Below are 27,160 nucleotides of genomic sequence, written 5' to 3' on the forward strand. Positions count from 1 at the left end.
AAGAAGCATGCAGGAGTTCACCCCCTCCAAATACCACCCCTACAGTACAAAATCACGTAATTTAAATGTCAGGATGTCTGTTTTGCTTTCCTTTGAAGCTGTGAGATGCTGGTAGAGGCGTTGGTGACTTGTGAGCTCGTGTCTCTGCAACCTGTCACTTGCTGAACCCCGGGGACCATCACGCATCCTTCAGGTACCAACAGTCACATCCCTTTCAGCATGATGCGGCACCGGCTCCCGCTCCAGGGAGCTGCAGCCATGGGGAAGCCACGACTGCTCAGGTGAATGCCTTTGATAAATGGCCACCCTCCCACTTCCCTGCTGCATGGACCAGATAGCTGCAAGCCAAGGCCATTACTCAGCGTATCATCAGGTGTGTAGCTGTGTCCTGTGCACTCCAAATTGGCAGGGAGATGACTATTGGAAGGAAGCTGAAGCCAAAAGGGCTGTGGCATCTGGCCAAATCCACTGTCGATTTTAAAGCTGATTCCGCTGTTCCTCCTGTGGAGCAAAACAACCATATTTTTCATTTTGCAAAGGACAAAGCTCAATAGGTCTGCGCTTTTTTTTTGTTGCCTTTTTTTTTTTTTTTTTTGGTTGCGTTTGCTAGGAATTTATTGAACGCTGTTACATTATTCTTCTTGCTGTCAGGAAACAGGCTGACTCCCCTCCCAAGTAGCAAAGTTTGGCTACTGAGCAACCAGGCTGCATGGGGCTTTTTGGCCACTGGTGAGGCTACTGTCTTAGATGGTGGCCTGTGAACTTCCTTCAAACACTTGGCGCTGAAGAGCTTTGCTCTCAGCCTCTGGAAGTTCCCCTATCAAAGGGCAGTGAGCGGGTGGCACAGCTTTTGGGCCTGAAGAGAGTAAAACCCTGTTGCCATAAAATCTCTAACGTAGCATCTGGTTCGGTTTATACTCTCTCTGCTGTGTTGCATCCCGAGCAAGCGGCCCCGAGCCGCTCAGGATGCATGCTGCATGGTCCAGGGCTGTTGGGGAAGGTGCCCCCTGCCCCAACACCCACAGCTGGTCCCGCATGCTAATAAAGGCACAGTCCCACAGTGGGAAATTCATGAATCTGACGCTCCTTCTTTATTCCTTCACTGGAAAGTGCAGTAGGAAAAAGCTCGCAGTTTATTTTTGTGATGGGGATGAGTGGCAGAAACGGGTTGTAAGAAGGGACAGTAGCATGAACAGAGCGGGAACTGGCACTGTTCTTATGCCTTCTCCTCCCAGTTACCCATTGTGATTATGCACCTGACCCATCCACCTCCATCTACACCAAAAATCTGGCACTTGGCCACCTGCCAGCCATCCTCTTTCTGTGCTGAGCAGGTCTCATACAGGGGAAATTTCTCCAGCCATGGAGAAACCTGAGCAAGAAGCGATTTCCCTGGGTTCATTCCATTATTCATCGTTATCCTCCCCTCGGGCTGCCCTGAACAATTTCCTTCCTCTCCCCTCCGTGTACACCCTTCAAATGGTTTTACAATATGGCACTGAAAAATAAAGTTTAAAAAAAACCCAAAAACCCAAGGCATTGAAAACATTCAAATATATTGCTCAGCTCTTTCCTCCCTGCACCATTGTCTTAGGAGGGCTGGCGTGGGACCAGACTTCTTTCTTATTACCAATCTTAACTACTCCACTGGGCATCGAAAAATAAAGCCCTATAAAAGTCACTAATTAAATAAGTTCTCCCATCTGACCTAATACAAGCAACATGGGAGGTTGCATGATTATTTTTTTTTTTTAGATTTTTTTTTTCTTTTCTCCTCCCTTTTGTAGAGCCCACTTCTCTGACGGGGATTCGTTGTTTTTCTGGTGAGGGAGAGGGATTTCAAGGTCATGGAATGAATAAATGATGATAATGCGCGGCCGCAGGGAGAAGCGAGCACAGCAAGCGCGCAGTGAGCAAGCATGGCAGCAGCCGAGGTGCTCGCTGCCTCCCCGGTCTCCTCCATGGGGGTCTGGGCTGGGGTCGTCCCCTCCCCGTGGTGGCTGTGTGGGTGCTTAGCCTTCCTACTATTGTTTGCCAGGGCAGGCGCTTCTTTTTTAAATTATCATTATTATTTTCATCTCTTGCGACTCAGAGGCGTGTGGTTATCTCGTCTGAGTGTCCCCCGCCCAGGGCTCTGCGGGGCTCCCTGGCTCCAGCCCTCGCGGGGTGCGTGCCTGCCCCAAAGCAAGCAGGATGGAAAATTAGCGGCTGGATTTCCTGTTATTCTTGGGAATTTCGGATGGGTTTGTGCAGCTAGATATTTGCCATGCTCAGCTGCGGTGATTCCAGTGCTGTGTGCAATCTCTCTCTTCCTCCCTGCTCCTTGGGCATAGGTGCACAAGTGATATGAGCTGGGCAGTCTCAGCCCACTGCCCCACCGCCGGGGTTACGCAGGGCAATGCTCTTTTCTTTGCTCCCGACTCGCTGGCTAATAAGCTCGCCTCTTGCGAGAGCATCCCGGGGTTTTCTAATAACAGGAAGCAGGAGCTGCCTGCCCCAGGTTCCAGCCGCCTGCGGGAAGAGGTGTGGCTGCCTCCAATTTCGAGGAACACCAGTGTCACCAGCGGCCCCGGTCTTGGCGCGCTTCCTCCTCGGCATCCTCCTTGCCGTCTCCAGCAGTGTAGCCCTTTTATTTCACTTTCTACCTGAGTAACCCAAGGGGTTGCAGCCAGGATCGTCCCCTGCAGAGACAGGCATCTGGAGGGAGAGGGTTGCAGCTCCCAAAAGGTGGCAGGTAGCGGGTGAGGATGCAGTTGTGGGTTGACGGGGGTCCCAAAGCCAGTGCTGCAGTGAAACAGACACCAAAGGGCTTGAGCACACACCACTAGAGGATTCCCCAAACCTCTTTTCCCTTTTTTAATGCAGAACCTGTGGCAGTGAAGGGTCTTGCCCTTTAACAAAGCAGCGGACGGGACGTGCCCAGCTAGACAAGTTCTTCAGCTGCTCCTCCTGCCTCTCTTCATGCCTGGAGAGCCAGGCAGCGCAGACCCCTGGGGACACCTCCCGACAGCCCTGATTTACCTTATTCTAGGCCATGCTGAGAATTATTAGCTGCAAGAGTCTGCCTCTCTCCCTTCCTTGTTGAGACCAGTTTTCTTATTATAGCATGGTGCTTCACTTTCCCCCCACCTGGGATATTCATTCTATAGCTTTTACGCTAGGATAAATAAACAGCAGCTGAGAGGGGGCCGTGGCTCTCAGGGAGGGCAGGGATGGGAGCCCGGCACTGGGCACTCTCCTTATGCAGTGCCCGCAGCCAGGGCCGGGGGAAGCCATGCAGCATCTTCCTGGCTGTATTCCCGTGATGGTGGTCGTGGTTGAGCTCAACCCTCAGTTTCGAGCACAAGGTGCTGCTGGGTGGTGCAGCCTCTCCGCAAACCTGTTCGATAGCAGAGCAAGCCCCAGCAGCTGCAGGGAGCCAGTGGGCTCATCGCTTAACCCATGGAAAGACTTCACATGATTTTTCTGTAACCGGTCACTTCAAATCTTCCAGCAAATGCCGTCTGGCTGTTAACGTTATGCGAATATTCCTGTGTACTCATTTATTGATGACAGGCCCATGGAAAAGACAAACCCTAAACAAATGCAGGAGACTGTTCATAGAACAATTAAATTTGCTTTGCACCAGCTTGTGGCCTGGAAAAAGACATCCCTGAATTTGGCTCATGTCAATCTAGTCATGAGTCAAATATTTTGTGTGACTTGGCTTAAATGACAGGGCTCTCCGCTAGCTTTCCAAGTGGTGGCGAGCGCGTTTGTTTGAGGTCGGGGACTCAGCAAGCTTCATTTCAGTTGACGCTTCACGCAAGTTGCATTATTTTCCTGTGCACCATCTACAATCTCGAAGGGCTTCTTGCCTCTTGGGGCTTGTGCTGAATATGTGACAGAAACTGTCAGAGATACCTGCACAGGCCTCTTAGGAGATGATTTCCAGAAATGAAGAGCAAGTAAGCTGCAGAACAAAAGCCAGGGTGAGAAGGATACGAGCACGGCCGTGATGGAGCAAGCTCATCTCCAAGCTCATCTCCTGGCCAAGGCGTTAGCAGGACCTAACTGGCTGCTTACCTTGCAACTTAAGGAGGAAACTCTTTACATTTCTGTGTTCCTTATATATATATTACAAATATGAGACACGTGCACTGTCACTAATTTATTGCCTAAGCAAATTTGATTAGGAGAGAGGCCAAGTCTTGAGTGTAGAGACTGTTCTCCAGTGATAGAAATGATTGCTGAATATTTAATATGATGTCAAGCATCATAGCACACCTCAAATGGGAAGATCTGGGGACTCAGCCTCTCTCTGGTGACTTTCTCTGGACCACTGAGGCCTCCTGTTGCCATCCTATGCTGCGCACATCCTTCGCGGTGTCTGTGTTCCTGCAGGCTACCCGGTGGGAATGACTTTCATTTTTCCATGGGTAAAGACTGACAGTAATTACAGGTGTTTGGGGGCTGCTCTGGGAAAAGCAGGAGACGAATCACGTTGCTGCTCTGACCAAGAAAGGCTGTGGGTAAAAGATAATCATTTAGTCTTCTGCAGGTGCAATCGTTGGGAGGCATTGCCTGTCTCCTGCAGCCTCTCGAGCTTTACAGTCAGCGCAGCTCAAGCTAAAAGTGTTTTTAGTTGGGAACCTGGACGGGGTGGTAGGAATTAGTGCCCTGCAGGGCTTGGGATATGTAGATAAACCATTTGTTGTTGAGCAGTAAAGAAAACAATTATTGCCACAAAGCTTTTTCTGCAGGAAAATGTCATTGGCTCGTGATGGACAGCCAGGTTTAAGGCGGCAGGGAGATGAAATGGATCATAAATATTTTCTAGCTTAGCCTCTAACAACAAACCTCCAGGAACAGCTTTTGTCTGGTTGGCTCTTAGGGACTTTAAAAGACAAAATAACCAAGATTTCTCCTTACAGAAAGCACGCAATGGTTCACAGTATAATACAGTCATGTTTAAACACATAGAGTACAAAATATGGGGGTATTGTCTGATACTCATGCATAGCTTAAATACATCAGTTCAACTGCATATTTGCGTCAGAATAAATCTATAATCAAAGGTTTGGTAAAAAGGGCCGACCTTTTTTCGTTTTCTTTCTTTTTTAATGCTTCAATGGAAATATCCCCATGTTTCTAGCTTGTTAGGACACAGACAGGAGGGGAATAACCCATTACATACTTCATTATTTTCCAGATAGCAGAGGAAATCTCCTAGGAATATTTGAAGTGTAAAGGGTATTATAATATCTAAAATCAAATGACATGAATTTTGATGATCTGTCAGCATTTGCAACTGGTAATGCTGAAGCTGATTTTTAGGGAGCCATTACTCAGGCTGCACCTCAATAGCAAATGAGATGAGGATTGCCTTACAAGCAGTTGCTCTATTCATTTTCTAAATAATACCACAAAACAAGGCATAGCTAGACCCCTCTTTTTTGCCTTTGCTTATTTGCAAACCCAAGCTTCAAAATTACCCCTGATGTTTTGTAATATCAGCCTCTCAGACACAGAAATCTTGAAGCAAATACCTACGTGTTCAGGGCTGCAAGCAGTATTCAGTGATCTAAAATATTCTTTATGATAGTCTTAAAATCAGACTTACTCAGTTCTAGTACATGCTGAAATTTACAGTGGTGCATTAAAGCTACGACAAACAACCTCTGACAAATAATTTGGTAGTAACTCAGCACACATCATGGCGAAGCAGCACAAGTGGGAAGGGATGCTGTGGGGCAGCAGTTGATGCGAGCTCTCAGTGCCAGACTCCAGATTTTGATTTCAACAAGCAAAATTATCTTAACCTATTTTATCCTTTTTTCTTGGGGGAAGGAGGAGGAAAGAAAAAAAAAACCTATGTTGTTTTTTCCAGAAACACTCTTGATTTTAGAACATGTTTGAAATTTGAGAAGAGGCTGGCTGTGCTTGGTCTCCATAAGAACTACCTCATCCTGATAGATTTAGTGGAGAATGTGTCTGTGCTCCATGAATCTTCCCCTAAGAAATAGCGAATGCATTGTTTCCAAATACTAATTCTCTCAACTTCTTAAAATCCCTTGGTGCTTATTATATTCATTCCTCGCAAGCAGTAGTGAAAACAAATGTTCTTTGTGTAAACAGACTTTGACAGAATGTGGGAACTTAAATAAATATGGTTATAATATGGTATAAAAATCAGCTTCAGATTTAAAGCAAACTGAAAGTGCATGGGTAAAGAGTCTTGTCACTCGAGTTAACAAGCCCCCCCAAATATTTACTGACATGTATTAAAACAGGTAAATATCAGATCTCAGGGTCCTAACCATGTCATATGTTTGAAGATGCTGAAACTGTGTAAATATACAATGTTGAGTAAAACAGTTGCTCCAAAACGTCCTTTTGCATAAAACATGCTATTGTATCTGCTATTCCTCTCCAAGAAAAATGAACGTGTTATTGGTGCTGTTCTCCTCAGCCAGCCAGAGGCACGGGGCATAGCTCTTCATTGGGGTGGGCAATGACATCGTAGGGCTGATGGAAACCAAGGATGTTTTGAAACATTTATGTGGCTTATTTGAGGGGAGGGGGGGAAATCCTTACTCCAGAAAGCACAACTGGCCACAAAGCCTTTCTATGAGATTGGATACCCTGGGTGGTTTTCTGAGGCATGAGGCCAAAGGCCAAAAGAGTAAAACCACAAGAAAAGTGTAATAATTGCCCTCCGGGGCAACGGCTGCATGAAATGGAACTTATGCATAAAGACAAGGGAAACCCATTAAGTAATATTATTGACATGCATCTGACAACCAGTGCTCGCCAATTGTGCTCTGGATTTCTGGAATAATTTCTTAATGGAATAAGGGGGGTTTAATTCATAATGTCTTTCTACAGATGCTAGAGGATGCAGGTTTGCCAGACATTCACGTTCCCAGCCTGCGTGCTGTTAATAAATCCTAGGTTTAGCTGAAGCACAGTAGTAGTCCTCTGTTATATCGGCATTGCAAGCAAGTTTCAGCTTCATGCAATAACACAAAATTGCCATATATCAGCATTTCTTAAGCACCTGTCCCTGACAGTGCCAAGCCACTCTGAGAATTACAGGGGGAAGAAATGAGAGAGACCATTTTCCATGCGAGATGTAGTGCTGCGGCGACAAATATACCTTTTGATTACATAGTGCAAACAGACTTCAGTGCCAATTGCAGAGGCAAAATAAAGGAAAACAGGGTTCAGACGATGCTACAAGCCTGAAAAATGTGTCTGGACCACATAAGAAAGGCATAAATGGAAGATTTGTGACTCTTGAGGTTTTGAAGTTTTAGGGTCCAAATGGTTGCTTTACTTCCAGGGTTTAATAGCAAAACAGTTTTAAGGAGAAGTGAAATCTGGGCTGAGAAACGATCAGCTGAATTACCCACTTGTGAGACCAAAGTTGGATACACACTGGAGGGTGATACACTGCTCATGAGGATGGGGGTACTCCTGAAGCCAGGCAATATCCCCCCTCCAAAAGCCTGTACCCCTTCTCCTCACCTATGTCATGACCTGGACACAGTTTCTGTTGGGCTGGATGTGAAGAAAGTATTTTTCTGGAGGAAGGAGTACCAGCAAGGTGTGCTCACACTGCCCGGTCTGAGGAAGAAAATGGACTCCTCTCTCCTTGTGGGTATGGTAAGGTGTGTTGATAATGATGGCTCTAGAAAGTCAGTCCTTTTGTTAGATTTTTGGGGTTTTTTCAACATTACAACTCTGCAAATTTAAAAGTGTGTCTTTTCACTGCTCAGGGCAAATCTGCATTTGCCTCATTTAAGGAAGTTGACCCTGCTTTTGTGAAGCAATGTAGTATTTTGACCGGTAAAAACAGGTCATTCCTAACTCCAAAATGTAGACGTTAATCACAGCTAAAAGGGGCACTTCAGGAAGATCTTTTGGAGGTGTTTTGAATGTAGAAGTAATTGTTCATCTGCTGGGTGAGTTGTACTTGAGTACCACTGTGTGTTGGGAGGGACAGTCAATCACAGATGGTATTTCTGAGACTTCAAGACCTCCAAATGTTTTTATTTAATCTTCCTTATACATTTGCTGTACCCATCTTAGTACATGTCCTGCTGGTGTTTCTGTGTCCCTTTCATCACTGAACCAGGCTGCGTGGTGTGAGGATGCCTCACGCACCAGGAGCAGCCAAAGCCCAACCTTTCTGTCTTGCCTGCACAGTTGGGGTTGGTGAAATGGCTGCAGACAGAGTGGGACTACTTAGCTTAGGTATCTGCCACGCAGCCACGCATGCAAGGCACCAAGGAGGCACGCAGGGGATGTGAGCCCCCCGTTTCCTCCATGGGCATGCCCAAGCAGACACCAACCCCAGCTCTTCATGCCAAGACCCTTCTCCACCCTGCAGGGCCTGCACGAGGAAGGGTGATGGCTGCTCGCCTGTCGAGACCCCAAAGCCAAGCTTCCCTGGGGTTTCACGAGTGGGAAGGGTCCACTGAGGGAGGAGGCCCAGGCTGCCTGGCGTGGTGAGGAAAGCCAGCTCTCAGACCACCCCATGGTGGGAGATGGACTTGTTTATCAGCACAGCTTGCCCGGTGCCACCCCTCTTCATTTCAGACTGAGTCAACCCTCCAGACACCAATGAATGTGCTCTTGTAAACAAACACCACGGGTTGCTCTTTTCTAGTTGCTGCTGCTATTGGGTGTTTTTCTTTCTTTTCCAGCTAAAACTGCTTTGCTTTCAAAGAGCGAGACAACGTAACCTTTGCAGGCTCTTGAGCAACTTTTAAATGGTCCCTGTTGGGATGGGAACCTTTGCTTTCCTGGTGAAAGAGGCATGGCCATGGGCTGTAAACAGCTCAGGGAGGGTGAAGAGGGCACGGTGCAGGCGGGAGGGCTGCCCGAGGCTGCACCTCAGTCCTGCTTTCCTGAACTATGGCATCGCTGAGCCTGGTTCAGAGGTGCACCCAACGAGGGTGTTTACTGCAGCTTCGGATGGTGTGTCGGCATCAGCAGCACTCAGAGGAAGGCAAAGGTTTCTAGCAAGGTCAGGAGAGCACCATGTGTGTTACAAATACAAAGAGAGGCTAAAAACTCTTCCTTGCCCTTGCCATCCTTGGTGGCATGTGGGAAGAGATGTGGCAGGGATGGCTGGTGGAGTCCACAGCGGCTTGTCTGTTTCTTTAGGGCTTCCCCTCTGTTTTCCTCTTTGTTAAGTGATTATTTATTTTATTCTGCTCTTTTCATGCTTGTGTAGCCCTGGTCATACTGATGGCTTCCCCTTGCCCTGGCAGAGCGTTATTGGTTGACAGCACAGCATGTCCCACCAGCTGGCAGCTGGTTTGTCCTGGAACCTACTGATGCCTGTTGAGGGATGCAGTGTCCCCGTCCCCTTCCCTGCCACAGGAGGGGATAGGTTGCCTCTGGCAGAACACCAATGTAAGTCTTTTGTTATTCCATATTCTCCTTTCCCTGCCCCTCTGTCAGATCTGGTGGTCCAGGAAAAGCAGTTAGCTGCTGGCTCATCCCTGCCTGTTGCTCAGATGCCAGATGCTGCTCTGCTCTGCTCTGCTCTGATCTGCTCTGCTCTGCTCTGCTCTGCGTGGGGAGGAACTTGGCTCTCTTTCCCAAAAATGCCCGCAGATGTCCTTTGTTTGCCCAGCCACAGCAGCAAATTGGAAGTGGTGGGACCATCTCAAAAATCAGGGGGGGATTCTGCCTCTGCACATCACAGTTTGGAGCTTGCCTGTTATGAAACTGAAGATGACTAAATGATCTCACTGGGATGTTTCCCAAGGATGCTGCCTTCCCTTGGGTGACCATGCTCCCAAGGGTTTGTTTCATTCATGCATTAAGCTGAGTGACTTCAGTGTTAACTGTAAAAATACAGCTTTTCGACGCTTACTACAATAGCCCAGCCACAAACTGGGAGTTTTGGTAAAAAAGAAATTATGCTTCGCTTTAGGGTCAGCCAGCAAAGCTGCTTTGCCACCAGCTTTTCTCTCTTTTCTTAGTTTTTCCCCTTGAAGCCATTGGAGACCAGTAACCCTAGTTCACATGGTGGTTTTGGTGTCAGTGGACTCCTCCTCACCATGCATCAAGCAAGCTTGCAGCAGCATGGCAGCTCTGCATCCCAATGCAGCTATGTGTATAGGGACACCAAGAAAAGCAAGCTGCACGTTCCTTCTGCTCGGCTCACCTCTCCTACCACTGCAAGACGCAGAAGTTGAAAATTAAACTTTTGAGTTACCAGCAATTTCCACTTTGGTGCATTATTGGCTTTCCTGCAGCGCTTTTGTAAGCCTGTTTATAAGACAATAGACAATGGGAGAAGTTGCTGAGGCTCCCAGTGGACACATGTTGACAATAAACCCCTGTAACAGAGGTCAAATGTGTGTTCCCAGAATAGCAGAGGGTAACTCACTGCCTGAGGAGTGTAATGCTGCAAATGAACCAATACAGAAGAGATGTCTTATTGTCCGAGCCTTTGAGTCAACTTGGCCCAAGAAGACTAATTTTCCAGAAGATCTGATCTCTTTACTTACTGCAAGGGTATGACAACATGTCTTTTCCATTGGTAACACTTATATCTATGCAAAGGTCCCTGTAGTCACAGATAGAAAGCTATTTAAAATGATTTGAAGTGTAAAGAGGCAACACCACCCTGAATGTCATGTTCTTGACCAGGTGCCCCCGTTGGTGGAAAGCCTTTCTCTCCAAGCGAGACACAAGAGTGAGTCAGAGGCAGTTTCATGTGGGTGGGGTGGCTCTGCACAGGAACGGGGGGAGGGAAGGAATTATAAAACACTATGTCCTATTTTTAAGAAGTTGTAACTTAGCTTTACTTTTCCCTCATATGAAGTCTCTTTGGGCAGCAAAGCACTTTTAACACATGGTTTGCAAAAAGAAAAAAAAATTACTGACCAAGTGGAGGTTTTTTCTTTCACTGGTCATTTTTCAGCGCTTTGTGGATGCCAAAAAGAATTAAGAGCTTCTTCTTTTCATGCGTGTCTGCAGATACATTGATTGTTCTCTGATAGCCAGAGGACGACTGACTGAATAGGGCAACCCATAGTCATTTGTGTTAAAGATACATTGCTGCAGACGGACAGCTTGTGATGGGTTGTCTCCTTGGTGCTACAGGAGCTGCATTGACTGCAAGGTGGTATGGATAGCAATGTCAGCATGTAGGTGAGCACTTGGGTTGACAGGAAGGTTTGCAGAGGCTCCAGAAGCACTTTGGCAAACAAAACCTCTCTCCTTGAAAAAACATGTGTATTGCTCCACAGAAAACAAATCTACCTACAAAGGGATTCAAGGAAGGCTGTGGGAGAGCCCAAGTCTCCTCCATGCGCCATCTCCACAGCAGCAGGGAGGTGAGGTTGCTGTCATGCGAAGGCAACAACTGTCTTATGTTTAATGCCTATTTTTACTCTTTTTGCCTCCATTTTTCCTGGCATGCAAAGAACTGGAAGCAAAGGCACCGCACCCTAGAGTGGTGGCGAATATTACAGTGGGAGCATGGTGCCAAGGTTATGGTTAGATCCTAGGCTCCCCTCAACAATTTTATGACTGACTGTGCCTTACAAATACCCAAAGCTCATTCCAAGAGACAGGTGGGGGATTTGTTTTTTTTTTTTGTTTCAGAGCCTGTTAGCAAGTAGCCAGCAGTGGAGACAGGAAGCAGCTGCTCTGTACGGGTCTGGCTGGTGGGCTAAAGACATTTTCTTTTGGAGCACACCATGCTACCAAAGCCAGCGGAGTCACTTAAAGACCCTGCAACACCCAAACAGTGACCGTGTGGCCAAGCTAGAAGGGGACTCTCCACCCTGGCCAGCCCACCATGCTGTGGCACACTTGTGCCCCATCCAACTTGCAGGCAGAGCCTGCAGTTCAAAGGGGCATGGACTGGGGTGTGGAGGGTGAGAGGGCTAATAGCACCATGTGGAAAAACTGGATGTCTAGAGTTTCCAACCAAACCAGTGACCTGAGTATTTCCCAACCAAAATATTGATTCTTCCTGGTTACTGAACTTCTGCAGCCCAATTCACAGCTCACCCATCCAGCCCAGTGCACTGACTTCTTCACAGTGACTGGCTCATTTTGAGCAAAGTTCCTGGAGGGTTTGTTTTTCATGGTTTCCAACTGGCCTAGACTATATAGGAGGTAAGATAATGGGTATCCCTGGAAAGTTACATGTGTTCCTGGAGATACTCTTCTACCTTCATGAACTCCATTGCTAGCAGTAAGTTTTGCCTGCAGAAAGGAAGCTAGCAGTGACAATCATGACCCCAACACCCCTTTGCTAGTATAGTAACACCTGTGAAGGTCTTGCTCAAGGAACTATTCATTTGGCTTTTTTAAATTATATGCATATTGGTTTACTGGGGACGTTCGACTTCTTGAAGGCTTCACTGTCCAGCCACATAAGACCCTTTTCCACTTCTGTGCAAACCATGGGAGAGGAAAATCCTTATCAAGCCGTGCAGTCTAGTATGAGCAGGTTGCTGATATGTCTTCACATCCTTCCTTGTTTCTGTGTCAAAACCTTCATGTAAACAGCAGAATTGTAGGACAAACAGAAAAAATACTTGTTAGAAAAGCAAACAAGAGTAAAAGAGGGTAAATACAATCTGAAGGCCCAATTGAAACATTGTCTTCCCATCGGGGATACCCAGCTTCATGTCATCTGAATTGGAAATAATCTTGAGAGATTTCTTCTCCATTCCCTAGCAAACAGGTAGCAATGGAAACGTTTGGCAGGTATTTAGACATTAATAACCTAAGGACTTTGGAGTTTCTTCTTTGCAACCATCTTGAGGGGGAGAGGGAATTGAAGAAGAAACAATCAGTAAAATCAGTCTTGTATCACCATCTTGAGCCACACGCATTACAGTGCACTCACAGCGCTCTCTTCTCACTTCCAAAATGGACTCCAGAGGTATTTTTATTTCTGGGACACCACCACGGGCAGTGGCTATCCCACCAAAGCCACTGATTCAGTTGCCTCATTGGCTGAACAGTCCTATAAGTAAGAAAAGAAAAATCTGCTTCTACCCCACTAATGCTTTACAAAGTTGCTCAGGAAAATTTGTAACGCGTGAGGCAGCAGCAGTCCTATATTAACTGGCAGACTCCAGACATTATGCAACCTGAAGCTTTCCCAATTATGCTGTCCTCGACAATTCCTGCCTACACTCACAGGTCTGCACACTCTTACAAATGTGTGCAAAATCCAGCGTGATTTAACCTTTAATTTATCAAAACAGAATGTTTGATTTGCAATGAGCTAGGAGAAACGTAATAGTTCCTGACCTTAGCAAGGCAATTCCTTCAAACCTAGGTCATGGGACTTTGACATTCAGCCTCTTGGAGGAGAGGCACAGGGACCTGGTGCTGGTGGTCACCTTGCTGACAGCCACCTTTTTCCACCACTGGTCAAGAGTCGAGATAAGGGTGCCACTCAGCAGTGCCCAGCAGCCACACCTTCAGCTGACTATTTGAATTCTGCTCAAGAAAACACAATCCTTGGCTTGCTCAGCTTGGATGCTCCAAGTGCAAGTGGTAACTGTGTGAACTGAAACAGCTGCCTCCTGATTCAGTCTGCTGAAAATTATTTTTAACATAGCTTAGCTGATTTGCACCCATCTATGGCATATTATTGTCCCAAAGCCTCTGCAGCTGGTCATGATAAGGTGATCCCCCAAATGATTAGGTTATGCTGTTCCTCTTTCCTTCTCCTCATTACCTGTAGAGAAAGCAAGAGGATGGGTAAAGCTTTCTTGCACTGATCAAGCAGAGACGAAGTGTTACTTCTTGAGAAGTTTTACAGTTGCTTTGAGCCTCCTAAGTTCTGACGTAAACTGGTTCTGCGTTGCCTGTCTTGGGAGTAGCTCAACCTTGGTTTAAGCAGATTCTCCTTCCAGGAAACTGAGCTGGCAACAGGGCTTCCACAGATGGAAACTAGAACGCTTCATGGTCCATGAGCCATGAGATATTTGGGTGAACTGGTTCTTCTGCTGCTGCCCCAAAATTGTCTAGTTGCCTGTTGTGTTACATTTTGGCTGAAGATATCAGCCCCTCTACTCTGTCCTTACCTGTGTCTCACCATCCTCTGTCGGAAGTTATATCTTTTTTGATAAGCTGTCTGAACTGCCTGGGCGGTTGCTTTCTAAGCTACTTTCATTTCGTTGCCAACCAATCTGGAGGGGCAGCATCCTGCAGCAGGAGAGTGGTTGAAGATAGTAAGTTGTCCAGCTGGCTCAGTTGCTTTTGGAAGATGTGTAATCAAGCTGTAAATAGAACCATTTCCTGCGCTTGTCTTCCCAGGCTTTATCTTGTTTATTCATGCAAATGGTACCTGGGGATTAGCTGCTGTCTGGCCTTGGTTTTAATTTGCCTGTATTTCAGCAGCGTCATGTCATTACATTGGTGCAATACCAGATTTGGAGGAAATTCATGTGGATGACCTATTCTTGATAGCCCTTTAACTATGCCCAGATGGAGCGTGAGCCGCCTGTGGCCACACATTGCTTGGTGAGGAGCACATGTTAATGTGCACAGCCGGGGAGGCATCAGAGCTCTCATCACAGCTCGCGTGATAGATGGTTTTCCTCTGCAAAGCAACCAGCTAAAAAGGTGTAGGGTGTTTCTTGGAGGTCTCAAATGCCCCAGGCAGGTGAGGAGCTGCTCTCTTCCTCCTTCCTTCAAGAGTCATTTAGGGACAGTGGGGGGGAGCACCAAGAAGCTTTAGGTTAAGCAAAGTGCAAGCACAATCCTGTATAGCAGTGGGTGCAGCGTGCGTGTGTGTTTATGGGATTTCTGATCTGCTGCCTTGTCCCTGTTCTTTGTGGCTTTGGAAAACTGCATTTCACTGTGCCAGTTCCCCACGTGTCACCCATAATGCTTGTAAAATGCAGTAACCCTTAATAGCTAAGCCATCCGCTTCGTTAGAGTCTTTCTGCAAGGATCTCGAAACACTTAATACAGGGAAATGTTTCTCTCAGTTTTTACCAAAGGGCACCTAGAGCCAAAAGATGAAGTGATCTTTGCAGGAATACTTTCAAGCCAAGCTTCCTGACTGCTTTTCCAGGAGCTGTTAAAGAACAGTGCTTTCAGCCATCAGCCTGGTCCAGTTCCGATTCTTGTGGCCACTAGAATTTTTTTCCAGCTTCCCTCTCAGTGTGTCACCGAGGGCCCTCTGCTTTAGGACTCAGGAGAACACGTAACCCATGACTTCATCCATAGTTTAGCCCCTTTGTATCACCGCTAGCCCCAGGCTGAATGGGAAAAGAGTGGTTTGACCTACTCAAAGGTGAGGGTGAAGCTTCACTGAGTATTTAGCTGGAGCAATCCAAAGAGTCATAGGACGGCCACCAGCTGCTTTGGGGTGGTGAGATGCTCAGGGCTGCTGAAGGGTGAACCAGTGCTGAAGCACACAGGGCTGCCTTCTCCTCCACCCAAAGTTGGAGACTCAGGGTTGGAAGTGAGTGGGGTGGTTGGTGTCCACGTGAGCATGAGGCATGAGGTAGCCTCTCAGCATTGTTTCCCATTTCATTACCATGTGATGGAAGATGTTTTTAAAGAAAACCTTGCTTTTTCACTGCCATTTAATAAAGCTGTAAAAATGAAGACCAAGTCCCCCAGCATGCTGGGGAGATGGGGTTAGCTGATACTCAGCCACTCCAGCGATGTGCTTGGCTCCACACCCCTTGCAGCTTTACGTGATCTCTGGGGCCTGAAGGTCTCCTGCAGCTGGGCCCATCGCAGCGGTATGTCCCAGGTGATTGTAGTGAAACAAAACTTCACTTTCTAGGATTAAACTCCAGGATTTCCTCGCTCTTAAGCAAGTTCCAGCTCTCTGGAGTCAACAGCAACTTGGCCAGATCCTGCTTTCAATTACATACAGATGTAAAAGGCAGGGTAACACGGTGCTCTGCTATCCCCCTGGGCTGAGCTGCTCCATTGGATGCTGTACCTTCCCCCACCCTTTTCAGGGCTGGAGGGACACCACCACCACCACCACCCCGAAAGGAGCACGGTGACCCACTCCCCAGTGTTGCACTGGGACGTTGCTTGCCTCCATGCTGTCTGGCTCCTCCGTGGCTGGGAAAGAGTTTGGATGCAATTTATTCATTGCAATCAAAACCCAACAAGTACTGGAAGAAAGTTCAAATGTATGTGAAATAACTTGTCCAAAAAGCTGGCAAAGGCAGCTTATTTTTCCTGTCTTACAAGAAGTTATGCAATCAAGTGATTAATTACCCATGGCACGGTCTGAGGGGTGAAAGATTAATATTCCTGGAGACTGCTGCTGTTGACCTTGTGTTATACCCAGGATGGGAATAGCCAAAGCTTCCCAGCAGAATAAACCTTGCCCAATGTTGAGACTGTCTTCTCCATAGTTGAGTGAAGAGGTTAAAGTTTTATTTTTCTTCTTAATTCTGTCCCTCCAGCAGGAAGACTCCCACCCACCTCCCGGATAAAAAGGAAGTTCAAATCTTCTATACTTCAAGGGCCCAGCCTCACCCAGCCATCGATGTGGGCGCTGTTGGGAATTAGCAGCACTGCATGTGTTAACCGGTGGGGCGCGAGCCGTGACCCAGCACCCGCTGCAGAGAATGCTGGAAAACTTCTCAGCTGGTTGCAGTTAGCCCCGGGGGGGGCAAACCTCAAATTCAATCACAATTTAAAATGATAGTTCTTGCCTGCACTCAATGCTCGTTAATGCACGTTGTAACATTGTTTCTTTCCTGGGGAAAGAACCATTTCCTGGGATGTGACAGAAATTAATTCTGTGTGCGGTTGCAGTACTCATTCATTCATCCTGCTCATCATGTGCAGCTGAAGGGTGCTACGTTTCTGTGGCGTAGGAGGACATGCCTTCTCAAGCACATTGCTCACCCTACCTTTCTTTCTCTGCACAAGCCCATGTGCAGCAATCACTTATCTGCTGAGAATCCTGCACCAGCTTGCTGTCAGCAATGTCAGCTTAGACCAAAACTTATTTTATCAAAACTTTTATTAAAAGGCTGCTTTTCAGTAGTTTTTAACTTTGCCAAACCAGATGCTCACTTCAAGATGAAGTTATTTTCCAAGGGAAGGCTGCAGCAAACCTGCAGTCATTGCAGTCATTGGATGTGCAAGGAATAATGTGTAGCTTACCCTATAGATAAGACCATGCCTATGCATGAAATCCTTCCCCTAGATACAAAACTTTGTTATCAAGCCTTTAAAACCCCATTCTTTGGAGTATTTCTCAGCATATCCTACCTCTGATGGCTCAATTTGCAGCATTACTGTTCTAAGGAAATAAACACTCATTCATTTTCAAGCTATACTCAGTATAGGAAGAAGGAGTAGAAGAAAGGGCTGTACAAGTTTTCTTTCTCAAGGAGTGGTTTCCACCAAAGCAACTTGGCATGTGAAAGCTCCTCGTGAAGGAGAGAATCAAACATAGGAAAGGAAACCAGGAAAAACAGGGCAGGGGGCAAGAGGTTACTTCATGTGCAATAAATAAAAACTCCCCTAATCTTTGGTCTCGTGAAAAGGTCGATAGTGTTGGTACCAAATAACTCCTTGCAGCGGGAAGACCGGACAGCAGCGAGGCTGCTGGGGCCAGTGGGTGCCTCTCAGCTGAAATGAACGGAAAGAATGAGGCTGCCAAAACAGTGAGACACTGAACGGGGGTTGAGTGGAAGGCTTGGAAATGGATGGTGTTAATGGCCTTCAAAAATGTTATGACAGACCTGACCAAGTGTGAGGTGGAGCTTGCAGCAACTCGTGTAGTCAGCGATGGCATCGGTGGTATGACTCATGTCTCATCACTGCTCTGGAAGAGCTCTGGCACCTCATTTGCTCCTGGTTCTCTTGATGCACCTTGGGTTCACAACATCACAGAGTAGCTGAGGTTGAAACGCATCTCATGAGATCACATACTCCAACTCCCCAGCTCAAGCAGGGTCAGCTAGAGCAGGTCCAAAACCCTGGCCAGTTGGGGTTTGAGTATCTCCAAGAATGGAGACTCCATAGCCTCTCTGGGCAATCTGTGCCAGTGTACAACCACCCTCACAGCTAAATATATATATATATATATTTCTTTAAAAAAAATATTTATTTTTTTTTTTTAATGTTTAAACAGAACTTCCTTTCTTTCAGCTGGTGACCATGGCCTCTCATCTTGCCACTGGACATCACTGGGAAGGGTCTGTCTCTATCCTTCCTCTCCCTATCAGGTATTTATACATAGTGATAAGATACCCCCTGAGCCCTCTCTTCTCCAGGCTGAGCAGTCCCAGCTCTCGGCCCCTCCTCGTATGATAGATGCTGCAATCCCTTAATTGTCTTTGGGGCTCTTTGCTGAACTCGTTCAAGTACATCCGTGTTTTGTACTAGGGCATCCAGACCTGGACCCAGCTCTCCAGTGTTGGACCACCTCCCTCAACCTGCTGGCAATGCTTTTCGTAATACAGCCCCCAGAATGCTCTTGGCATCTTTGCCATGAGACCACATTGCTGGTTCACGGTCAGCTTGTTGTGCACCAGTACTTACGCTCCCTTTCTGCAGAGCTGCTTTCCAGCTAGCTGGTCAGCCCCGATTCATACTGGTGTCTGAGGTTATTCCTCTCCACATGCAGGACATCAGTTTTCCCTGTAAACATTCTGAGATTCCTGTTGAGTCATACCTCCAGCCTCCTGAAGTCCCTCTGAATGGCACCACAGCCATCTGCTCTAGCAACCAGTCCTCCCATTTTTGTATCACCTGAAAACTTGTGAGGAGGGTCCTCAGTCCCATCATCCAGGTCATTATTGCAGACATTAAACAGTGCTGGCCCCAGTATCAAGCCCTGGGGTGCACCCCTGTAGTGACCAGCCTCCAAATGGGCTTCGTGCCACTGATCACAACCCTTTGATCCCAGCCGTTCAGCCAGGTTTCAAGCCACCGCACTGTCCATTTATGTCATCCATACCTCATCAGTCTGTCTGTAAGGATGTTATAGGAGACAGTGTCAAAAGCCCTGTTTGAAATGGCATAAACAACATCCCCTGTGCACCCCCCACCCACTGAGGCACTTGTCTCGTTGCAGAAGGCTATCATGATGGCCAGGCATGATTTCAGCATATCAAATTCACCAGAGTGTGAGGTTTGAGAAACTGGAGAAAGGGAACCGCACCTCATCTCCCTCCGGCCTTGGTTTTCATAATAGCTGGAGGGAAACTGGTGTTTTAGCTTTTGTTGTAACTAAGAATGCCTGTCTTCCTTCTGGGGAGTTAAGAAAGGCGGAATTTACTGTAAAAGCTTAGTTATGTGTGCTAGAATTTTAGTCTCTGCTTTGGCATGGACTTAGAAAAATAATAATCACTTAAAAATAAACCTAGCTATTGTATTTAACCTTGGCCCGTGCAGCCAGTGATATTTTGTGAGACGTTCCAGCTATCCACAGATTCTTTTCACCGAAGCTTCCCTTCAGGAAACAAAATAAATTAATGATACAAACAGGAAGCAGCTGTCTTTTCCTAAATAATAATTAAAATGGGGTCCCCTTAGCGAAGTGGGGAATAAAGGGAAGGGAAAAGACCTGAAATATTGTCGGTGTAATTGTGACCAGCCTTCAGAGGACAGGCCTGGAACAGTGACAACCTGTGGGGCTGGGAGGCCTCACTTTCTTACGAGCCATTTTTGGATTTAAAAAATGGAGAAGGCTCTGTGCAAGGGGCAGATGGGCAAGACAAAGGAACACTGCTCTCAGGGCAAGCAAGAAGCAAGCTCTCTTCCTTTGGTAGTATGCACATGGAAAGAAACATTAATCATCGTAATCATTGATGCTGTTGTTCAGCGGCTTTCATCTCCTATCAGCAATCACTAGGAAATTCCAGGGTGTTCCTGATGGGGTTTTTTTGTTTTGTTGTGGTTGGTTGGTGGTTGTTTTTTTTCTTGTCTTTGTCCTAGACTGTTGACTTGACACAGTTCCTTGAAATTCTACTTCAAGAAGGAAGAAGGATAAGACAGCTGGAAACTCTCAGCTCCTTCCAGCCGGCTGGAGGAGGAGGTGGTGGCAGTGAGTGTGGTGCCACGCAGGGCTCCTGCTGCAAGCCCAGGGCTTGGGCTGCTTAGGGCTTCCTGAGGTGGAGGGACCTTCCCCTGTGGGTTTAGCAGCTGAACCTGTGGGTGACCACAAAAACATACTGCTCAGAGGTGAGGAAACCAGGGGAGACAAGGGCCAGCAAAAGCCACAAGCAGCACAAGAGCTAGGACTCTTTTATCTTTTAAGATGATTGGGTGAAGCAGTAAGCTGCTACAGCATGGCAGTGCTCTGGGGAAGGTGCATTTCTTAACAGCATGAAATAACACTTTATTAAAAATTAAGTTTGAATTTGCTCCATCTCAGGAGATACCGTCAGTATGTAACCATACAACACGGCCCTGAGAGAAGGCTCAGGATGCACCCTCAGCTGGTACTCTGCCATTTGCTTGGGTGGGTGGCACTGGGTGACTGGTGATGCTGATCATAACAGGAGTGGCTTAATGGAAGTTTTTATGACTGCACCCAGAGAACCAATGCAGAAAAAACTGTGCCATAATCCCATGGGTTAGCCAGTGTCACCTCCCAAAATACAGAAAGGCTGGGATAAACAAAGTTTGTGGGTTTACTTGTAAGACTTCAGGACTCTACTTGGCAGTAAAAAAGTCTTCTGTCCACTCCCAACCACATTACTAAGTACCTGAATGTGGCAGGGATTTGCAGCTGAGAAAGGAGATGGCAGAAAAATTGGTGACAAGGATTATAACTCCTTCCACTATTTGAAGGTATGGTCAAGCTATTGTAGATACCAGTTTCTGTATCGTTTGAGGTACGGAAACCCCAGAAAGATCTCATGCTCTAGATTGCTGTCCATGAATCAGAGTTGGCACCAGTTTTGACTTAAAATTTTCTACAATTTGTTACTTTTATGATGGGAAGGCAATAAAGAATCTGGAATTGAAGAAGATTTTGATATGGTCCCTTTACTCTGCACTCTGTGATCCTATTATCTATACAACCTTTCTTCCATCTTTTTCTTATTATATCTCATCCTAAACGCTCGAGTTGGTATCCTCTGAGCAAAGCCAGCAGTAATGCACTTGCATTTTTAACTGGGCACAGCCATCTCCTGCTAGTCCTGTGTCTGTAACGCTAAAGGGACGGAGCTAATCTCATGGTAAAACTGCAAATGCTTCTTTTAGCAGCACAGAGTTTAAAAGTGTAAGAAAGTTCAGTCAGAACTGTCCGAGACACTTAGCAGCCTTCACCAGGTCACACGGAAAAATTTTCCATGGAAAAGTTTATCTTGAGTTACCTTCAGATAAAGGTGGTGTATTCACAGTCACCATGGAAATTCCCAGCCATGTCCCCTCTGTAAGAGGGAAGCCTGTTACAGGTCTCTGAAGGAAAACATAACATTTCACCGTGAGGATTTTGCGATTCCTTTCTGGAAGTACTGTTTTGTCCCTGGCTTTATTCGCCTGATCTCTCCCAGGACCTCTGCTGCAGTACCCATTAGCAGATAAGATGTTGAGTTTGCATCTTTCCTGCCATGAGGCACGCTGGAAGAATGACATGAGCCAGGGGGTTCTCCTTCAGATGCTCAGAAGGAAGCCAGGAGAGCTGATGTGTTCTGGGCAAGCACAGCTATTAAGACAGAAAACATCAAGAACAACAAAAGAAGGAGCTGATATTTATGCAGTGGTACATTAATGCCTCCATGGGTCCCAAGAAGCCAAGCAGATGGCAGTGTGGACATCACCTTTGGCTTTGCATGCACTTGCACATGATCAGTGGGGTTGCTTGTATGGTAAACCTAAAATTTTGTAGAAATTTTGGAGAAAAAAAGCATTTAATCAATGTTTAGACTCACCAGGCACACACACACAAAGGATTAAAAGGGAGACGTATGTCATTCGAGACCTCTTGGCTCCCGACAGTACACATGCCCTCATTTCTAGTTCAAACTAAATTAATCCATTAAGGTACAGGAAACCTAATTTCACATCTGATTCTTCTCGGGCAGACGCTGGAATACCAAAAAAGGCAGCTAGGTCTTTATCACAATGTACAATTCAAGGGAAGTGAGAGGTATTATTCATGTGGGTGTGACCTGCTGGCCATGCTGATTCACTCTTCCACTCCAAAGCCCTCCCTGTCCTTCCGAAGCCTTGCAGCACTCGGGCCGCCTTTACAAGGGGCCTTATTTGGTGAAGAGGGCTACATATTTTGGCCGACCCTCTTTCCTCCCCGCTACAAGTTATTGTTGTGGAAATGGCTCACAGAGGGGTATTTTTTTTTCCTTAAGGATCAGGCTCCCCACGGCTAAGAATAGCTTCTTCTGTTATGTGAGCAGCAGCAAAAAGTAAGAAGAGTATCAACAATGTGAATGTCACCGGAGGCAAAAATCCCACTCCACCCGTCGCGACAGCAGTCCACTTTTGGAGATCTCCGGGTGGTGCTTGGCTAATTTTGAAGCTTCCTCAGTGGGGATCCACAGTTGGTGTGACAAAAGGGATAGCAAAGCTAGGGCAGTCATTCTGTATCAAGTAATTTGTGCAGTACTGCAAACATGCTGATAATCAGACATCATCAACCTCAGCAAGTTTTAAACTGCGACAGAGCTAGGTGTTTTGTTTCCACAACAGATGGCTTGCTATGAAGCCCCCAAAATCTTGAACTGATGTGTTTATCTCAGAGATAGCTCTTGCTGTAGCCACATAGGCTTTGCTCTCCAACTGTTGGGAGAGTAAACGGGATCGATGGGCTCCAGGTATACACCTTTTCTCCTTTTTTGCCTTTGTTTTTTTTTTCTTTTTCCCAGACCATTTTTTTTCTCAATTCCCCTTCAGGGGTCACTGCCATCCTGATCACTCTCGATTTGCAGCAGTCTCAAAATCATAGTGAGAGACCCGGGACAGGAGACCTCAAAGGAGCAGCTGGGAAGATGTGAAGGGAAGGCTAACGAGGCCACTCGGTTGTTATTCAAAGACTCATCTTTCAAATACTATTTTTCAGGGAAGAGAGGGGTGAGAAAGGCTTTCAATGTTATTGCTACAAATAAACCCTTTAAAACACATCCCAAGTAGGATGAATAAAGCCCCAGAGCAGTTCATCTGAGCTATGTGCTGTCTCGGCAGCTTCAGCATTTTTTAACAGAGGTGCCAGTAAGGACTCAGCTTCCACAGCCAAACTTGGAACCAAGTTGGCAAACTGGTGGCCAGAACAGAATTCTCACTTACTGCAAACAGCTGCGTTCACAACAGCTTCGGCGTGGTTTGCTGAGGTGGGAACAAATGGGACAGCAAGGAGGCACGAGGGGTAGCAGTGTCAATATTATTGCCAAACACCCGATAATGTCACACCCTGAGAGTGATGGGCTGCTCAGGGATGATGTGTATGGCAGGCTTCACAAAGCTTCAGTTGTTCCACAGATTTTTCTACCAGCAGACAGGATCGTACGCTGCGTGGTCAACTGCGACCAGGGTAAAGGTGTGTTGTGCCTGAGCTGCGGTGAATGTGGAATGAGTGAGGATGCTTGAAGATGGTGACCTTTGGGGAGTAACCATGCAAGAACAGGATAAAGCCGCCCCTTGTGAATATGAAGGTTACAGTTCCACTTGGTCAGACCAAAGGTCTGTCTAACCTAACATCCGGACCCCAACAGAGCCCATGAGTGCAAGCCTAGGGAGAAGTAAGAACAAGGGAAAACATACACAATACTTCCCCTTAGTGTTCTCCCAGCCTCCAACTATTTTCAGCTCAGGAACTTCCTGAGCCAGACACAGTTTCTATGTTTTTAGTAACTCTCAGTGGATTTCTCTTCCGTGAACTCTCCTTGAATCCATATAAACGTCTCATATCCACAACATCCTTTGGTAAGAAGATCCATAGATCTGCTACCTGTTGCATGAAGAGCCACCTCCTCCTGTTTGTTTTTCAGCCCTGCTCCTCCTAGCTCCATGTAATGCTGCCTGGTCTTGTACAGGAAGAGACAGCAAAGCCTACCCCATCCATGCTCCCATGCTGCTCACAAGCTCAGGAACGTCTTTCAGATATCTCCTAGTCGTTACTATTCCAAACTGAAGATACCTGTTTCAGTTGGTACGGAAACTAAGCCGTAAGGTGGAACTTGTGAAGGACTTGTGCTATTTTTATGTACAGCCTCACTTGCCCTCAGACTCCAAAGAGTCTTGTTGAGTCCTGCAGTTGTGAATGAAAGCCTCCAGCTTGCTCAGAGCTTGAGTTCCAGCTCTAATGCTGCAAGCGTCACGCGTTGGCAGAGCTATGGGGATATAAATGATAGCCTGAACTCAAATCCCAGGGAGGAACAGTTCCTAACCATGCCGTATGCGTGCACAAGCCGTTCCTGGAAGCCTCTTTGCACTTCCATCCTCCCTTACACCTCCCCAACTTTGCCAGTAAGCCATACTCCCAGCTTCACTTCCAGGGGTCTTGTGAGGTTATTCATGTCTATGAGCTGCACTTTGCAGACAAACTCGTGGCGTTTCTGGCAGTGACCAGCAGCTTAGCCTTTTCTCTCATTGTGCTGGCACGTAAAGCTGTTATGAGTGCCCAGGAAAACCAAAAGCCTGCCACCTGCATCAACGCTGCTGAGTACCTACCGAAGGCATAGCGTGCTCCCTGCTCTGTGTGTGTGTGTCACAGTGACCTCTGAGCACGCCATCTAAAATAATCCCATGTATGGAACCAGGAATAGAAAGAAAGGAAGGATGCATTTTATGTAAATGCAGTCAGAAAGTCTGCAAGACAACTTGCTTGAAGTGGTTCGAAAGATGAAGAAATATGACTCACTTCCGAAGGGAACTGTTTTTGCTGGGCTGGGCTGAAGGTAGCATTGTGTCTTAGGCAAGTGCATGGCTGCTGTTAGGGCTTTGCTGCTATCTGTGTGGATGGGCTGGGTGTCCAGTAAACTGTATGCTGGCCATGCAGGGCAGGTGTGCTTCACAAGCGTGGAGGGAACTCCGCCTCGGTGCAGAAGAGGATGCACCTGTTCGTCTGCAGTGTGGATTTACACATAGCCTTTGCAACCAGTGTCACTAACCCAAGGATGCTTACCATGGTCTCAACAGGAAAAAGTCTCCAAGGCACCTTTGTCCCGGCAAGTAGGAACCTCCTGCCTGGTTCAGAGCAGTGGTGTGTTTAATTAAATGCTCAGCTTCCCACAAAGCTTGTGGTAATGCTGCAGAGGACGAGGTAAAAGTGCTCAGCGTGGGCAGCCATGCCCTAGCAAGCTGCCAGCAGAAGTCTCCTCTGCCCCCCCCGGCCTATCAGCACTCAGCTCCTCGGAAGCATGAGGGTTTAGCGATGTTTATCAACACTTCCCCTGTGAAACGCAGCTATGTGTACCCTTATTCATCACAGAGCATTCTTTTCCCAGTGTTTTTCTTTCACTAACTCCTTGTAGCAACAAGAAATTTCACTGAATTAAACTGTGGGTGTTGACGACATTGGGCGGCGTTTTATTTCATACCATCTTTTCTCTCCATGCGTCATTGCCTGCCAAGACCAGGGCAGCTGTTGCATGTAGGTTAGCTGAGAGAGGGTGCACCTCACGTGCAGCCCCACGGCGTGCCCCAGCCCCACCGCGCCAAGGGGACAGCAGTGGCAGGTCCCTCCCCATCAGCCAGGCATGCAGCTTGGGTAGCATCACCCTCCTGGAAGTGTGCCGTGGCCCAGGTGTGCTCCTGAGCGGGACACAGCTATTGTTCATGGCAGGTTGCATTGCAGCAGCACAGACTGAATTTTCCAAAGCCCTGCTCCCATCCGCATCCATTGAGGACAGGAATGCAAGTTCACCCGGAAACCACCTTTCCCTTTTAAGTGAGCGCATTTCTGAGCGGGTTTGGTATTTCCCATCTCTAGACACCACATTTTTTCCACTGACTCTGCGGGCAGCGCCAGGAGTTTCAGCAAGAGCCTAAATCTGTCAGTGCACCAGGAAGCGCAGGAAGCCAAACACCGAAACTTCCCATCCCGGTTTCAGCAGAGGGGTCAGACCCGTCTCTGCCCTGTGGAGCCACAACCAATTCACCGTCATCCCTTCGCTGCCGGGACAGGAAGGCGCTGGCAGACGGGCTCCATCCCTGGCACCCCAAGCCCCCAGCGGGGATGCCCGCCCCAGCACGGGTGCAGCAGCCCCCTGGGCGCTGGCTCCCTGCGGCTGAGGGCTTTTCCTTTCCCTCTGCCACGTCTTCCTCTGAAGACGACGGGTGAGGCGGGCTCGCTCACACATGCCGGGGCTGGTGGCAGGGTGGCACAAAGCCTGCATTGTGCGCGCTCACCGCCCGGAGAGGCGATCTAATTGTCTTCCCCAGCTCAGAGCAACAATTTGCTGGCAGCCAGGCTTGTGTCATTATATAACTGGAGATAGTCCGACTTGTAAACAGATCTCCAGAACATGTCTCTCTTCCCTTATTTTGGAGAAACAATAAGCTCGGGGCTGGATGAGACCTTGACGCTGTTTGCAAGGGTACAAATGGAGCCTTTGCAGGGAGGGATTTGTCCAGGGCATCACCTCTGCGGTGACAGTGGGAAGTCAGGAGGGGAATCCCAGGAAAGGTGAGGGCTTTAACAACAAGCCTGGAGACTGGCAGGCCTCCTTCAGCTGCACCTCATGCTCTGCAGCCGGCTTTCCTCAGGCTGAGACAGGAGCTGCATACAGAAGACTTTGCAGCAATAAGCCTGGAGGACCTTCGAGGGTTAAAGAGGAGGAATTTGATTTCCATGCTTGCTTTCCCTCCTCCCCCTGCCCAGCCCTAACCCATGCTAACCAGCTGGTGAGAGAAAGGCAAAAGCCATCCTCCTCTACTTCCATCCCTGGGGGAGCACATCTCCATGCATGACTTCCAGACTCATGAGGGATGCCCAAAGGCATCTTCTCCCAACACTGCCAGAGTTGCAGCTGAAGGCACCGTGTTGTCATCGTCATTTGTGCTCCTCAGGCTTTCCTCTGCACTGGGGCTTGTATCCTCCTTGGGAAAGAAAAGAAACTACTCTCCCTTTCTGAGTTTCATCTTTCTATGCTTCTGCACGTGATAACATCAACAGACAAGAATTCTATTCTGGAAAACTGTTTCTCATTGACCACAGGGGACAACTGAATCTTCATGTTAACTTCAGTGCTGGACTTCCCAGGCAGCCGTTTGCTGC

The 27,160-nt window shown here is 47.4% G+C and overlaps 1 long non-coding RNA gene across 1 annotated transcript; it reads left to right on the forward strand.

The window, feature by feature from the left end:
* Nucleotides 1-26,305, forward strand: LOC114015815 (uncharacterized). Its single transcript, XR_003559950.2, has 4 exons — nt 1-193; nt 9,224-9,405; nt 18,124-18,200; nt 22,296-26,305. It is a non-coding gene; the product is annotated as an uncharacterized LOC114015815 (long non-coding RNA).
* Nucleotides 26,306-27,160: the final 855 nt, after the last annotated feature.

The sequence above is a fragment of the Falco cherrug genome, chromosome 10, assembly GCF_023634085.1.
Source record: "Falco cherrug isolate bFalChe1 chromosome 10, bFalChe1.pri, whole genome shotgun sequence".
Taxonomy (NCBI): domain Eukaryota; kingdom Metazoa; phylum Chordata; class Aves; order Falconiformes; family Falconidae; genus Falco; species Falco cherrug.